The sequence below is a fragment of the Pseudorasbora parva genome, chromosome 1 (assembly GCF_024679245.1).
Source record: "Pseudorasbora parva isolate DD20220531a chromosome 1, ASM2467924v1, whole genome shotgun sequence".
NCBI lineage: Eukaryota > Metazoa > Chordata > Actinopteri > Cypriniformes > Gobionidae > Pseudorasbora > Pseudorasbora parva.
In genome coordinates, this window is record NC_090172.1 from 1,867,992 (window position 1) to 1,882,664 (window position 14,673).

The window sequence follows — 14,673 nt, forward strand, 5'->3', positions numbered from 1 at the left end:
TGCCCACAGCTAAGAGCCCAGTGTACCGCCTGTATACTCACCTGTATGCCCACAGCTAAGAGCCCAGTGTACCGCCTGTATACTCACCTGTATGCCCAGAGCTAAGAGCCCAGTGTACCGCCTGTATACTCACCTGTATGCCCAGAGCTAAGAGCCCAGTTGTCACATGCCTGTCCTGTCGTGTGTGCACTTGTGGGTTTTGTTATGTTGAGCATGTGCTCGTGTCCCTGTCAGTTCCCTCCCCCTTGTTATCCGATTATTGGTTAATTTGCCCCACCTGTTCTCCCTCATTATCTGCCTTGTTTGTTCCCTTTATAATCTCCTTGTGTTTGTCAGTCTGTGTTGGATCCTTGTGTAATGTCTGCGTCTTCCGTCCTCCCCGTGATTCTGTTGGTTTGTTTAAGTTTGTATTTATATTATTCTATTATGTGTTTTTCCCCCTCGTGGGTTTTGTTTTGAGTTTATGTTTTATTTGTTATAAATAAATATATCATTTTCTGCACTTGAGTCCTCGCACCATTTTCCCTTGTCTGTGACGTGACAGAAGGATCCAACCATGTTGAGGACTCAGCAGAGAGAGGACTCGATCCCGGAGTCGCTCACCACCTGTCCTCACTATGAGCGGATTCTACGGTTTCGAGTCCTCCACCTACTTCACCAGGAGGGAATGGAGATTAGGAATTTTGCAAAGAAGTTCCTGGAGACCGCCAAGGGGCTGAGGCTCAGTGACTCTGCACTCAAGGACCTTTTTAATTATGCCCTAGATGAGCCCATGGAGTGGTGGCTCAGAAGGGCATATGACGGAGGCACATTTGAGGCAATGGTGGAAGCTATCGCCTGCCAGCAGGAGAGAGCTGCCAGGGAGATGGCCCCTGCCCTGGCAGTCCCAAGATCGGTGGTCCCTGCTCCAGTGGTCCTGAAACGGAGGAGGAGAAGGAAGTCTCCCTCCGTGCCTGTGCCGGTGGTCCCTGTGCCGGTGGTCCCAGTGCCAGCGGATCGTGTTCCGGTGGTCCCAATGCTGGCGGATCGTATTCCGGTGGTCCCTATGCCGGTGGACTGTGTTCCGGTGGTCCCTATTCCGGTGGATCGTGTTCCGGAGGTCCCTGTACCGGTGGATCGTGTTCCGGTGGTCCCTATGCCGGTGGACCGTGTTCCGGTGGTCCCTGCTCCGGTGGTCCCGAAACGGAGGAGGAGGAGAAAGGCTCCCTCCGTACCTGCTCCGGTGGTCCCGATTCCAGGGGTCCCAGTACCGGTGGATCGGATTCCGGTGGTCTCTTTGCCGGCGGATCGTATTCCGGTGGTCCCTATGCTGGCGGATCGTATTCCGGTGGTTCCAGTACCGGCGGAGCGTGCGCCGGTGGTCCCTGTGCCGGTGGATCATGTTCCGGTGGTCCCTGTGCCGGTGGATCGTGCTCCGGTGGTCCCTGTGCCGGTGGATCGTGTTCCGGTGGTCCCTGTGCCGGTGGATCGTGTTCCGGTGGTCCCTGTGCCGGTGGATCGTGTTCCGGTGGTCCCTGTGCCGGTGGATCGTGTTCCGGTGGTCCCGAGTCCGGAAACGGCCTGGAGGGCTGTGATGGGATGCTTTGTGGTGGCAGTCCTGCATGCGTGGAAGGAGCACAGGGCTTTATCCGAAGCCCCGGAGGCAGTTCCGGTGGTCCCAGTTCCGGTGGATCGTGTGCCGGTGGTCTCAGTTCCGGTGGATCGTGTTCCGGTGGTCCCTGTGCCGGTGGATCGTGTTCCGGTGGTCCCAGTTCCGGCAGATCATGTTCCGGTGGTCCCAATGCCAGCAGATCGTATTCCGGTGGTCCCAGTGCCGGTGGATACTGCTGGACTGGAGAAGTTTCCCCAACGCCCTGCCTGTGCCGCTGAGGCGCCCTGCTCTCCCTGCGCCGCTGAGGCGCCCTGCTCTCCCTGCGCCCCTGAGGCGCCCAGCTCTCCCTGCGCCCCTGAGCAGTCCTGCTCTCCCTGCGCCGCTGAGGCGTCCTGCTCTCCGTGCGCCGCTGAGGCGTCCTGCTCTCCGTGCGCCGCTGAGGCGTCCTGCTCTCCGTGCGCCGCTGAGGCGTCCTGCTCTCCGTGCGCCGCTGAGGCGTCCTGCTCTCCGTGCGCCGCTGAGGCGTCCTGCTCTCCGTGCGCCGCTGAGGCGTCCTGCTCTCCGTGCGCCGCTGAGGCGTCCTGCTCTCCGTGCGCCGCTGAGGCGTCCTGCTCTCCGTGCGCCGCTGAGGCGTCCTGCTCTCCGTGCGCCGCTGAGGCGTCCTGCTCTCCGTGCGCCGCTGAGGCGTCCTGCTCTCCGTGCGCCGCTGAGGCGTCCTGCTCTCCGTGCGCCGCTGAGGCGTCCTGCTCTCCGTGCGCCGCTGAGGCGTCCTGCTCTCCGTGCGCCGCTGAGGCGTCCTGCTCTCCGTGCGCCGCTGAGGCGTCCTGCTCTCACCGCGCCACTGAAGCGTGCTGCTCTCACCGCGCCTCCCTGGCGCCCCCTGCACTCACCGCGCCTCTCTGGCGCCCTGCTCTCACCGCGCCTCCCTGGCGCCCTGCTCTACCCGCACTGCCCTGGCTGCCTGAACTCTATGGGCCGCCCCGGCCGCTTGAACTGGGTGGGCCTCCCGAACTCGGTGGGCCGCCCTGGCCATTCGAACTTTGTGGGCCACCATGGCCTCCTGAACTTTTTGTTTTCCTCGTTCCTCCCTTGTTTACCCCTCCCTTGTCTGTACCTTCTTTGTCTGTCCCTCCCGTGCCCCCCTGGTCTGTCCCTCCCGTGCCCCCCTGGTCTGTCCCTCCCGTGCCCCCCTGGTCTGTCCCTCCCGTGCCCCCCTGGTCTGTCCCTCCCGTCCCTCCCTGGTCTGTCCCTCCCGTTCCTCCCTGGTCTGTCCCTCCCGTCCCTCCCTGGTCTGTCCCTCCCGTCCCTCCCTGGTCTGTCCCTCCCGTCCCTAGTGGAGCGTCTGGTAGCCGCTCCTTAAGGAGGGGGTAATGTCACATGCCTGTCCTGTCGTGTGTGCACTTGTGGGTTTTGTTATGTTGAGCATGTGCTCGTGTCCCTGTCAGTTCCCTCCCCCTTGTTATCTGATTATTGGTTAATTTGCCCCACCTGTTCTCCCTCATTATCTGCCTTGTTTGTTCCCTTTATAATCTCCTTGTGTTTGTCAGTCTGTGTTGGATCCTTGTGTAATGTCTGCGTCTTCCGTCCTCCCCGTGATTCTGTTGGTTTGTTTAAGTTTGTATTTATATTATTCTATTATGTGTTTTTCCCCCTCGTGGGTTTTGTTTTGAGTTTATGTTTTATTTGTTATAAATAAATATATCATTTTCTGCACTTGAGTCCTCGCACCATTTTCCCTTGTCTGTGACGTGACACCAGTGTACTGTCCTGTATACTCACCTGCACGTCCAAAGCTAAGAGCCCAGTGTATGGTCCTGTATACTCACCTGTATGCCCAGAGCTAAGAGCCCAGTGTACCGCCTGTATACTCACCTGTATGCCCAGAGCTAAGAGCCCAGTGTACCGCCTGTATACTCACCTGTATGCCCAGAGCTAAGAGCCCAGTGTACTGTCCTGTATACTCACCTGCACGTCCAAAGCTAAGAGCCCAGTGTATGGTCCTGTATACTCACCTGCATGCCCAAAGCTAAAAGCCCAGTGTACCGCCTGTACACTCACCTGTAAACCTAGGCGTGAACGACAAGAGAGAGAGAGAGAGCTGGGAAGATCTGCCGAAAACCAGGAGCGACTCGAGAAACCAAGGCCCGAGTCCTGGAGGACTGGTGTTCCCCTTTTTTTAGTATCCCCTCCCCCTTCCCCTCTTCATAAATCTCTTTTAAAGATAATAAATATTGGTTCTTAATTTACCCTCGTACTCGTCCGTCTGGTCATTGGGGTGTTTCTGGGACCTCCTCGGGGTGGAAACTAAGGGAGGAGCGGGACTCGCGCTAAAGTGGCGGTCCGCTCCGGCCGGTGACAGATTTTGGCGTAGTCGGCAGGGTTCCACCTCGAGTTGAGCGACCGAAATTCCCCAATGGCTGACGACGAGGTACCTGAGACCCCACTCCGAGTCATGCCAGTGTTCATGGGCGGCCCCCCTGTACGATACGGTGACTAGGCAGGTGATTCCCGTTCTAGGGACTAGAACGGTTTGGCGGGGGAGGATGTCACGGAGTGACTTTAAATGGCGGAACTTAAAATGGCGGAACCTAAAATGGCGGAAATTTTCCGCCCGGACCATTGCACAGGGAACACACGATCAGTTCCGGTAACTCCGGGCAACGACAAGAGCGTGTTATTGGGAACAGGTGTGTGTATTGGACGTGGCGATCGATGGGTGGACAAATCAGAGCAAAGGAGGCATATAAAGAAGGCACTGGGAGAACAGGGGGGGAGAGTTGATTCGGGCAAGGAGAGAGTTGATCCCTGCAAAGGGTGGAGTGATCCCGGCAAACGGGGGCGGGGGGGTGAAGTTGATTCGGGCCAACGCTGCAGGGTGAGCGCAGTTGATTTGGGCGATCGCGGGGGGTGAGACAGAGCGACCGGTGGATCAGAGGGACGTCCCGAGGCGGATGATACAGACCGGGCGAAGCGAGAATGAAGTATTGGGCTGAAGAAAACATGAGCTAAGTGTTGGAAGCATTCATGGTTGAAACCACTGTGTTGATATGTATTGTTACTGCCTTGGAGAAATTGTTTACATTAAGAAGGCATTTGGAACGTATTGAAAAGAGGAAGGAGCGTGCTGAAAGATCGTGGTCTCGACGTTTTCATATGGTCATCTTTTGCACTGATCCGTTCTACTACCCAGGACTTGTCTCCCGGCCCAATGTGGTGATCCTGACCCTAATTCACCGTGAGTGTGTGTGGAGTGCAGTGGGTGAGTCTTTCCTTTGATGTGTGTCCACCGAAGAATTATCAAACGTTGTCAGCGATCCCTCCCTAGGTCGAAGAGAAAGCCCTGTATCAGAGGAAGCACTAAGGCCGACTTCTGCCTGACTACGGATCTGTGAGTTGAAACAAAGAGCCCAGTGTACTGTCCTGTATACTCACCCGTATGCCCAAAGCTAAGAGCCCAGTGCACCGCCTGTATACTCACCTGTATGCCCAGAGCTAAGAGCCCAGTGTACCGTCTGTATACTCACCTGTATGCCCAGAGCTAAGAGCCCAGTGTACCGCCTGTATACTCACCTGTATGCCCAGAGCTAAGAGCCCAGTGTACCGCCTGTATACTCACCTGTATGCCCAGAGCTAAGAGCCCAGTGTACCGCCTGTATACTCACCTGTATGCCCAGAGCTAAGAGCCCAGTGTACCGCCTGTATACTCACCTGTATGCCCAGAGCTAAGAGCCCAGTGTACCGCCTGTATACTCACCTGTATGCCCCGAGCTAAGAGCCCAGTGTACTGTCCTGTATACTCACCTGCACGTCCAAAGCTAAGAGCCCAGTGTATGGTCCTGTATACTCACCTGTATGCCCACAGCTAAGAGCCCAGTGTACCGCCTGTATACTCACCTGTATGCCCAGAGCTAAGAGCCCAGTGTACCGCCTGTATACTCACCTGTATGCCCAGAGCTAAGAGCCCAGTGTACCGCCTGTATACTCACCTGTATGCCCAGAGCTAAGAGCCCAGTGTACTGTCCTGTATACTCACCTGCACGTCCAAAGCTAAGAGCCCAGTGTATGGTCCTGTATACTCACCTGTATGCCCAGAGCTAAGAGCCCAGTGTACCGCCTGTATACTCACCTGTATGCCCAGAGCTAAGAGCCCAGTGTACCGCCTGTATACTCACCTGTATGCCCAGAGCTAAGAGCCCAGTGTACCGTCTGTATACTCACCTGTATGCCCAGAGCTAAGAGCCCAGTGTACCGCCTGTATACTCACCTGTATGCCCAGAGCTAAGAGCCCAGTGTACCGCCTGTATACTCACCTGTATGCCCAGAGCTAAGAGCCCAGTGTACCGCCTGTATACTCACCTGTATGCCCAGAGCTAAGAGCCCAGTGTACCGCCTGTATACTCACCTGTATGCCCAGAGCTAAGAGCCCAGTGTACTGTCCTGTATACTCACCTGCACGTCCAAAGCTAAGAGCCCAGTGTATGGTCCTGTATACTCACCTGTATGCCCACAGCTAAGAGCCCAGTGTACCGCCTGTATACTCACCTGTATGCCCACAGCTAAGAGCCCAGTGTACCGCCTGTATACTCACCTGTATGCCCAGAGCTAAGAGCCCAGTGTACCGCCTGTATACTCACCTGTATGCCCAGAGCTAAGAGCCCAGTGTACTGTCCTGTATACTCACCTGCACGTCCAAAGCTAAGAGCCCAGTGTATGGTCCTGTATACTCACCTGTATGCCCACAGCTAAGAGCCCAGTGTACCGCCTGTATACTCACCTGTATGCCCAGAGCTAAGAGCCCAGTGTACCGCCTGTATACTCACCTGTATGCCCAGAGCTAAGAGCCCAGTGTACTGTCCTGTATACTCACCTGCACGTCCAAAGCTAAGAGCCCAGTGTATGGTCCTGTATACTCACCTGCATGCCCAAAGCTAAAAGCCCAGTGTACCGCCTGTACACTCACCTGTAAACCTAGGCGTGAACGACAAGAGAGAGAGAGAGAGCTGGGAAGATCTGCCGAAAACCAGGAGCGACTCGAGAAACCAAGGCCCGAGTCCTGGAGGACTGGTGTTCCCCTTTTTTTAGTATCCCCTCCCCCTTCCCCTCTTCATAAATCTCTTTTAAAGATAATAAATATTGGTTCTTAATTTACCCTCGTACTCGTCCGTCTGGTCATTGGGGTGTTTCTGGGACCTCCTCGGGGTGGAAACTAAGGGAGGAGCGGGACTCGCGCTAAAGTGGCGGTCCGCTCCGGCCGGTGACAATAGCACGCAGAGGGAGCGCCCACACTTCACAACATTAAAAGCACAAAGGAAAGAGATATTAATGCGTACTGTAGGCCTAATATAGCTTATCTATGCACAAGTTTGTTAAGCCTTTTCTGTCAACTATTTTAAGTATAATAACGGGAATATTGAATCATCATCATGTTGACTGTCATAACGCGATGCCGCAGCAGAGGGAGGAAATTTAACTTGAATTTATTGATTCAATATTCATCTGCACCTCACATTAAACTGTGAGGTACAGATGAAACATAACTGTGTGTAAAGGCTTGAACTTACATGTACATATCCATGTTATTTCACAATGCCATCTTTAATAACACATTCATCATTGTTTCAAAGGACCATGTCACCACTTCAGTTGAGGGGCCACAAACATGATGAAGTCATGAGAAGCTAATGCTTAGTTAATGATGACTACTGTATTATAATGGCAACAAAATTAATGTGCTATGTGCTGAGCCTGGGGCCAGTTTTGGGGTCTGACCATTTACCTGCAGGCTACTATGAAGAAGACATGCTTAACTCAGATCACGATTAATAAAAAACTTAAGTTAATCACATTAATTGATATAACGTTACTGGTCTAGCCTGTGCATAAGGTAATGTGGATTTTTGTATATTCCTTTAATAATTCACAAGTTCACACTTACATTACACAACTAGAGTAAAGCAAATTAATTAATAAGGTTAATTGTCTGAATGTGCTCCTCCCAATAAATATAATAAAACATAATTTAAAGTAGTCTTAGTTTTATTTATTTGTTTATTTTAATGGGTTCCATTAGCTTGAAAGTCTATGCAATCAGCTACTCTTACTGGGGTCCATTCTAAAATGTTACATTGCAACTACAACAACAACATTGCATTATAGTAGGTAAAATATACAGAAATTACATAAAACATTCAAACATACATCAATTCTGGTTTCGAAAGTAGTCTTACATATATGATGAATTAGACCATTTTTTAAACATAGAAAACATCGTGATCATGTGTAAAAAACCATAATGTATGATGATTTACTCACCTTAGTTAATGTTTTAATTAAGGCGTTGTTCATCCATGAAGTCATGAATGAAAGACTTTGAATTCCTGTTAGTTCCTGATGATTCATGAGATTTTAATGCATGTAGTAATGCATAAGTCATGATATCATTCCTAGGAACCCATAACCTTTCCTCAAGTTTGCCTGATGGTAGATGGTGCACTGGCTCACCCTGAATCAAGTCCATGGAACAGTCTCATGGCCAGTGTGGAGGCAACAAAGAGGCTCTCTCGGGGCAGAAGACGTCACTGAATGGGGCGTAACAGTGTGAAATATCCACAGACTGCTTCTCAAGGGGGGTTTCGACTGGACAGTGACTGACGAATGGGGGTCCCAATTTAATCACGCCACTCGGCTGTCATCCAGTGCCCTGTGTAAGCGCGAGTGCCCTGGCGAAAGGCTAGTACGGCCGAAGGCTTTCGACTTTACACAGAAGATACCAAGGTACACTGGGAGACAAATTCCAGGTGAAGATATGCGCCACAATGCCTAACCGTAGGGAGGACTTAAGAATACACAAATGACCCGCTAAGAGCAGCAAGCTTGCCAAGGGAATACACCCGCTCAGGGAGGCTTATGGTGGAAATACACATGAGGGGGTCACCTGGCCGGACATGAGTGTCTGGGCTAGATAGGGCAGGCTTACTGGCGTCGGCGTTGTCAGTGCTAGAGGAGATCAGGGCATTCGGAGAAGCTTACCTGAGAAGAATATCGCACGTATCCAGTGCGTGGAGTGGAATGGCGAGCAAGCGAAGACACCTGAGCCAATCCATTACCGGCCACTTGTAGAGGTGAGTACATAGTCGGACACAGGCTCCACTTGGAGATTGTAAAATCTTGTGAATGTGTTTGGTGTCGCCCAGCCTGCAGCTCTGCAGATGTCTTTTAGCGAAGAGCCATGCACTAAAGCCCAAGAGGAGGCCACACTCCAAGTGGAGTGTGCCCTAACCCCAAGGGGGCATGGACGCCCTAGCATCTGGTAAGCCAAAACAATGGCATCCAATATTCCAGTTGGACAAACTTTGCTTTGAGAGAGCCTTCCCTTTCAGCTTCCCACCATAACAGACAAAGAGCTGGGCTGAGGTCCTGAAACACTGTGTCCTGTCTACGTAAGCGTGGAAGCGCGAACTGGACAGAGCAGTATCAAGGCTGGATCTGCCTCCTCCAAAGACAGCGCTTGCAGGTTCACCACCTGGTCTCTAAACGGAGTGGTGGGAACCTTGGGCACATATCCAGGCCGGGGTTTTAGGATCATGTGAGTCAGCCGGACCGAATTCCAGGCACGCTTCGTCAGCCGAAAATGCTTGCAGGTCCCCTACCCTCTTGATGCCAACCGGTCAAATCGGCCAATGCGGTCAGGAGCACTGTCTTCATCGACAAAAACTTAATCTCCCCTGACCGTAAAGGCTCAAATGGGGCCCTCTGCCGAGCATCTAAGACTACTGAGAGGTCCCAAGAGGGTACGAGGGGAGCGCGAGGGGGATGTTGTCTCCTCGCACCCCTCAGGAACCTGATGATCAGATCGTGCTTACTCATCAGTTTATCGTCCAAGAGGTCATGATAGGCGGCGATAGCGGCCACATAAACCTTGAGGGTGGAAGGAGACAGCGTTCGATCCAACCCTTCTTGGAGGAACGACAGCACAGACCTGATCAGGCATTTCCAGGGGTCTTCTTGGCAAAAAGAACACCAGGTGATGAAGAGGTTCCACTTCAACGCATAGGCGTGTCTCGTGGACTTGGCTCTAGCGGAAGTGATGAAAGCCACCACCGGCAGTGGTAGGGTACTCAAACCTGCCGCTTCCCATCCAGGAGCCACACATGGAGGTTCCAAAGATCGGGACGCGGGTACCACAGGGTGCCCCGTCTCTGAGAGAGGAGATCCTATCTCAGAGGAATCGGCCAGGGAGGGGCTGTCACAAGGAGTAGTAGTTCTGGGAACCAGATCCGGCCGTGCCAATACAGGGCGACCAACATGACCTGCTCCTTGTTCTCCTTGACCTTGCACAAAACCTGTGCAAAAAGGCTCACTGAGGGGAACGCATACTTGCGTAGGCCCTGCGGCCAGCTGTGTGCCAGTGCATCCATGCCGCGTGTGTCCTCGGTCAGGGAATAGTACAAGCTGCAATGGACCAGTCGTGGGAGACAAACAGATCTACCTGTGCGTCCCCGAACTGATCCCAGATCAGCTGAACCAAGTGGGGATGGAGTCTCCATGGATATGGATATGGACAGCACGAAGGGACCTCACGCACTTCTGACTCCAACACGAGATGGCGGGCGAGTTGGGACATGCGGCGGGAGCGTAGACCACCCTGGTGGCTGATGTATGCTACAACGGCCGTGTTGTCCGACCTGAGTAGTACATGTTGACCCTTCAGCAACGCCCGTAAGCGGTGCAGGGTGAACCGTACTGCCAGCAACTCGAGGCGATTGACATGCAGGCGGCACTGGGGCCCTGTCCAGGAGCCCGCGGCAGCATGTCCATTGCACATGGCACCCCAACACGTAGTGGAGGCATCTGTTAACACAACAACATGCCTGGAAACTCGTTCTAAGGGTATACCGGCCCGTAGAAAGCTGAGGTTCGACCACTGGGTGAGTGTCTGTCTGCAGGCCCGAGTCACTGGGACCTGGAGCGTGCCAGACTACCATGCCCATCTCAGGACTCGATCGCGAAGCCAGTGCTGAAGCAGTCTCATATGAAGCAATCGGTGGCTCTTCCGGGAAGAAAGAAATTTGGGGCACGGCAGGATGGTTGTCCTGATGTGGCGCACCCAAAAGTCAATCATCCAACCGCGAGTGCTCGGGTTGAGGCGGAAGGTTCCACTCCAACCCAAGCGCCGCGGCTGCCCGGGCAAGCATGGCTATCAGCTCCAGGTCTGACTCAGGTATTGCTGGCACACCCGAGGGCGGCAGCACAGCCAAATCATAATCCTCTGAGGACTCTAGCCCACCTTAAGATGCAGCGATCGACATCTCATCGTCCTCTGGAGTGCCGAATGAAACCCACGAGGCGGCCGAAGCCGCGGGCTCGATTCTAACTCTCGCGGGTACCCGTGCGTAGAGGGGGGTGTGGGCAGAGACATGAGTGTCGGAGCTGTATTCCACACCATCACCCTCAGGTCACCCTGGCCACCAGCCGAAGTGATGCCTCGCGTAGAGGCGTCAGATCGGGGTGTGGCAGAGGGGAGTCTCGACTGCAACACAGAGATGGCCATATTCCCGCAGTGGGAACACGACTCATCCACAAGCGCTGCCTGAGCGTGCTGAAAGCCCAAACACGTCAGGCAGTGAATGTGGCCATCAGAAGGTGACCACACACCAGCTGGATACTAGATTGTCAGATCAGCAGGCAGGAAGTATGCGATCACTGGAACACGCCGTTGGCACCAACAAAGACCGGAAGGTCTTGTCATCTCAAAGAACTGACAGATAACTCAGCAGGCTTTTGGAGTGAAGAGGTATGTAACCCTTGCCTCTGAAGCAGAAACATAATGCGATCATGCCAGCTACTTCATTATATACCCACGTGGGTAGGCGGAGTTACGCATGCAAATCTCGCATGCCCGTGGCATTGGCACTGCCATTGGGCATTTTCTAGATCTCAATGTTGATAGGCTTCTAAGCAAAACCCCCATTCGTCAGTCACTGACGTTGCTCGGAGTGACTGAACGAAAGGGAACAACCTGGAAAGCATCCCTGACCCCACTTCAGGACTTCTCCAGTCTTCCAATATAGAACAATTTGTTTAATTGACAAATTAATTGATGTGACAAAACTAAATGTACAAAATAATTTATTTCATTTACAAATTATAACTTGCATACATACAGTGGGGCAAAAAAGTATTTAGTCAGCCGCCTATTGTGCAAGTTCTCCCACTTAAAAAGATGAGAGGCCTGTAATTTTCATCATAGGTACACTTCAACTATGAGAGACAGAATGAGAAAACAAATCCAGAAAATAACATTGTCTGATTTTTAAAGATTTTATTTGCAAATTATGGTGGAAACTAAGTATTTGGTCAATAACAAAAGTGAATCTCAATAATTTGTTATATACCCTTTGTTGGCTATGTCAGAGGTCAAACGTTTTCTGTAAGTCGCCACAAGGATTTTACACACTGTTGCTGGTATTTTGGCCCATTTCTCCATGCAGGTTTCCTCTAGAGCAGTGATGTAGAGCAGGGATGCAGAAGCAGAGGAAGATCACCCTTCATACGGGAAGCAGATCACCCGTGGCCTCAAGTTCAGGCTATGTTTTCACTCTAAGATGTCAAAAAGAATAGTTTAATAATGCAATGCATGCTGTGTGCAGCAAAACAACTGACATCTTAGCTTACAAGAATTTCAGCTCCAAACCCGAATAAACATGGTGTCACAATGATGCCTATATTTGAACACAATTAAGGGTAATTTGGTAACTATGGGCACTTTTCCCTTTTTGTAATATTATTTCACACACTGTCCGGGTGTTTTCCTCATATGCGCTTTTGTGCAAGTAATGACAAATCGTTTGAAATCTCTAAACAACACACATCCACAGCTGCACATTTACATATCTTTTTTTTTCACAAAACAAAACAAATTGAATAGCCTAATGTGACATCTTGCATTTATACACAAATCGGAACAGACACCTGTATAGAAGTATAGAAAATACATAAAAATAAAAGCGGGATTGTATTTTATTCCTATCTAAAGAATGCATATACAAATCACAGCAATCCTATTGACCGGCGACAGCCCATGATGTCATCAAGGTGCGACCAGGAAGTATATAAGGGCGCCTTGCAAACATGACACCAGCTTCTTCGTCTTCAGGGACTGTTTTTGTCTGAATGCTTCAAGTCAAAGGTAATCCAAATTCATTTATTTTCTGCCTGGGATTAAGAGCATGCACAATTAAGCTCTTGTGGAGTCATGTGTTTGATTGTGTGTAATGTGAGCGAAGTTTTCAATCCGAGATCGCTCCATTCTCGTCTAGCGCTCTTCCTGAGGGAAGAGCGTTTTTGCATCTGAGATTAGTGATGTGGTCCCCGCTCACGCCGAGGCTGAGCGCGGATGCACGTCACAGTCCCTCGGATGGGGTCGCCGATCGCTGCGAGGGGATGTTTCCCTCCGGCGATCTAGCGACTGACGAGATTAATCACGAATGCTCATAGGGATGGCTGGTGAGAAGGGAAATTAATTTCTCAGCCATCCTTACCGTGTATGCTGAGTCGATGGCTGTAATGAGCGTGCTGCATGCAGGCTGCGGCCGTCATGCGGGCGCATTAGAGGAGAGATCGCTCGTTTAAACGGAACGATCGATTTCTCCCCGGCCATAAAACCATCAGCTCAGTTGAGCTTTTCCATTCCTTCCTGATCTCCTGACTGAGATCGTGAGGATATGGAAGAAACCATATTCAGTGTATTCACGGACATCAGCGGGTGGTAAACGCTGATGTTTGGAGGATGTGTGGAGGATGTGTGGATATGGGTATGTGTTCTCACCACGGATTGCTGTTAAGAATAATCTAGAAAGATCCGGGTAGGCGGGGACACTAAGAGCTCCAACCCTGCCATCTGAGCTTCTTTCAACTATGTTTCAAGAAGTTTAGATGGGGGGGCATACACGGCAGCGGGTCAGCTTGGTGTTACTTTTACGCCATGTCGGTGTTGCAAGTGTACTGGGAAGACCTGCTGAGGGATCTCAATCAGGGAAAATACTCTGACGCGCTGCGCAGCTGTGCGCCATATTAGCGATAGCAGGGTCCGAGGGCCAGTGTCGCAGGAGCGCGGGTGGTGGTGTCCGAGGACCCGCACACCGCTGAGATCCGGGTCCCAGGCAGGCGGGAGGCCTCACGGTATACGGACCAGTGACGGGGCCTGAGTGCCAACATCGCCTCTCTGGCTCCCCGCGGTTAAAAGCGGGGCGCAAAGAGGCGGACTCCCACAGAAGAGGAATAGTATCACAACGCTGTTGGCGTGAATGAAATATCCCTCCCTTAGGTGGGTGAGTTAAGAATTACATCTCATTTACTGCTCTTCTTCATTTTCTCCCCAGGCGCTTCTTACATCCGGTCCTGAGTGGGGCCATGACGATGATACTCTAGATCCCGCCTGGCTGGGCTGTGAGAAGCGCACCCTCCGGCGGTTGCGCTCCTAAGCATGCATACTGTGAGTAAAACTTATGCGTGGATATCGTCGTGCAGGAGGTGAGCTGGTAAGTCCCCCTTGTGAGGGAAACATTTATTCTTTATGTTGTGTGAGACTTCATGCTCCCCGCCGAGGGTTTGGGGATCACGGTATCGATGGAGGACACCATATGGCCCTGTACTTCCCCTGTCCGGTGGCTAGAATGATTTTTTTAGATGTCATTATGTGGTATGTTTAGAGCTAGCTTTGCTAGGAGAGAATAGCCGCCGTTGTATGTACAGCTGTGCGAACAGTTTTTGCCTTCTCTCTGTGTGATGAAGCAGTATTGAGGCAACCGCTCATTCTGGTGGGAATGTGCTGTTGTTTTAGGCGAATGTGCTCTCCTAGTCAAACAGGAAGCTCTTAGCCACCCCAGGGTAAAGCGGTCAACGTTGCCCCTCGTGGAATTTCATAGATGGGAGGGTGAGTTCAGGCTGACGTACGAACTACAGATTTATGTCTAGCCTCGCAGGGCTTGGACGGAGTATTATTGAGGTTTTTCACTCCCCCGAGCCGCGGATAATACTCTTATGTAGGCTGGCCCTCTCCGGGCCGCCGCATCTGTTGGCCT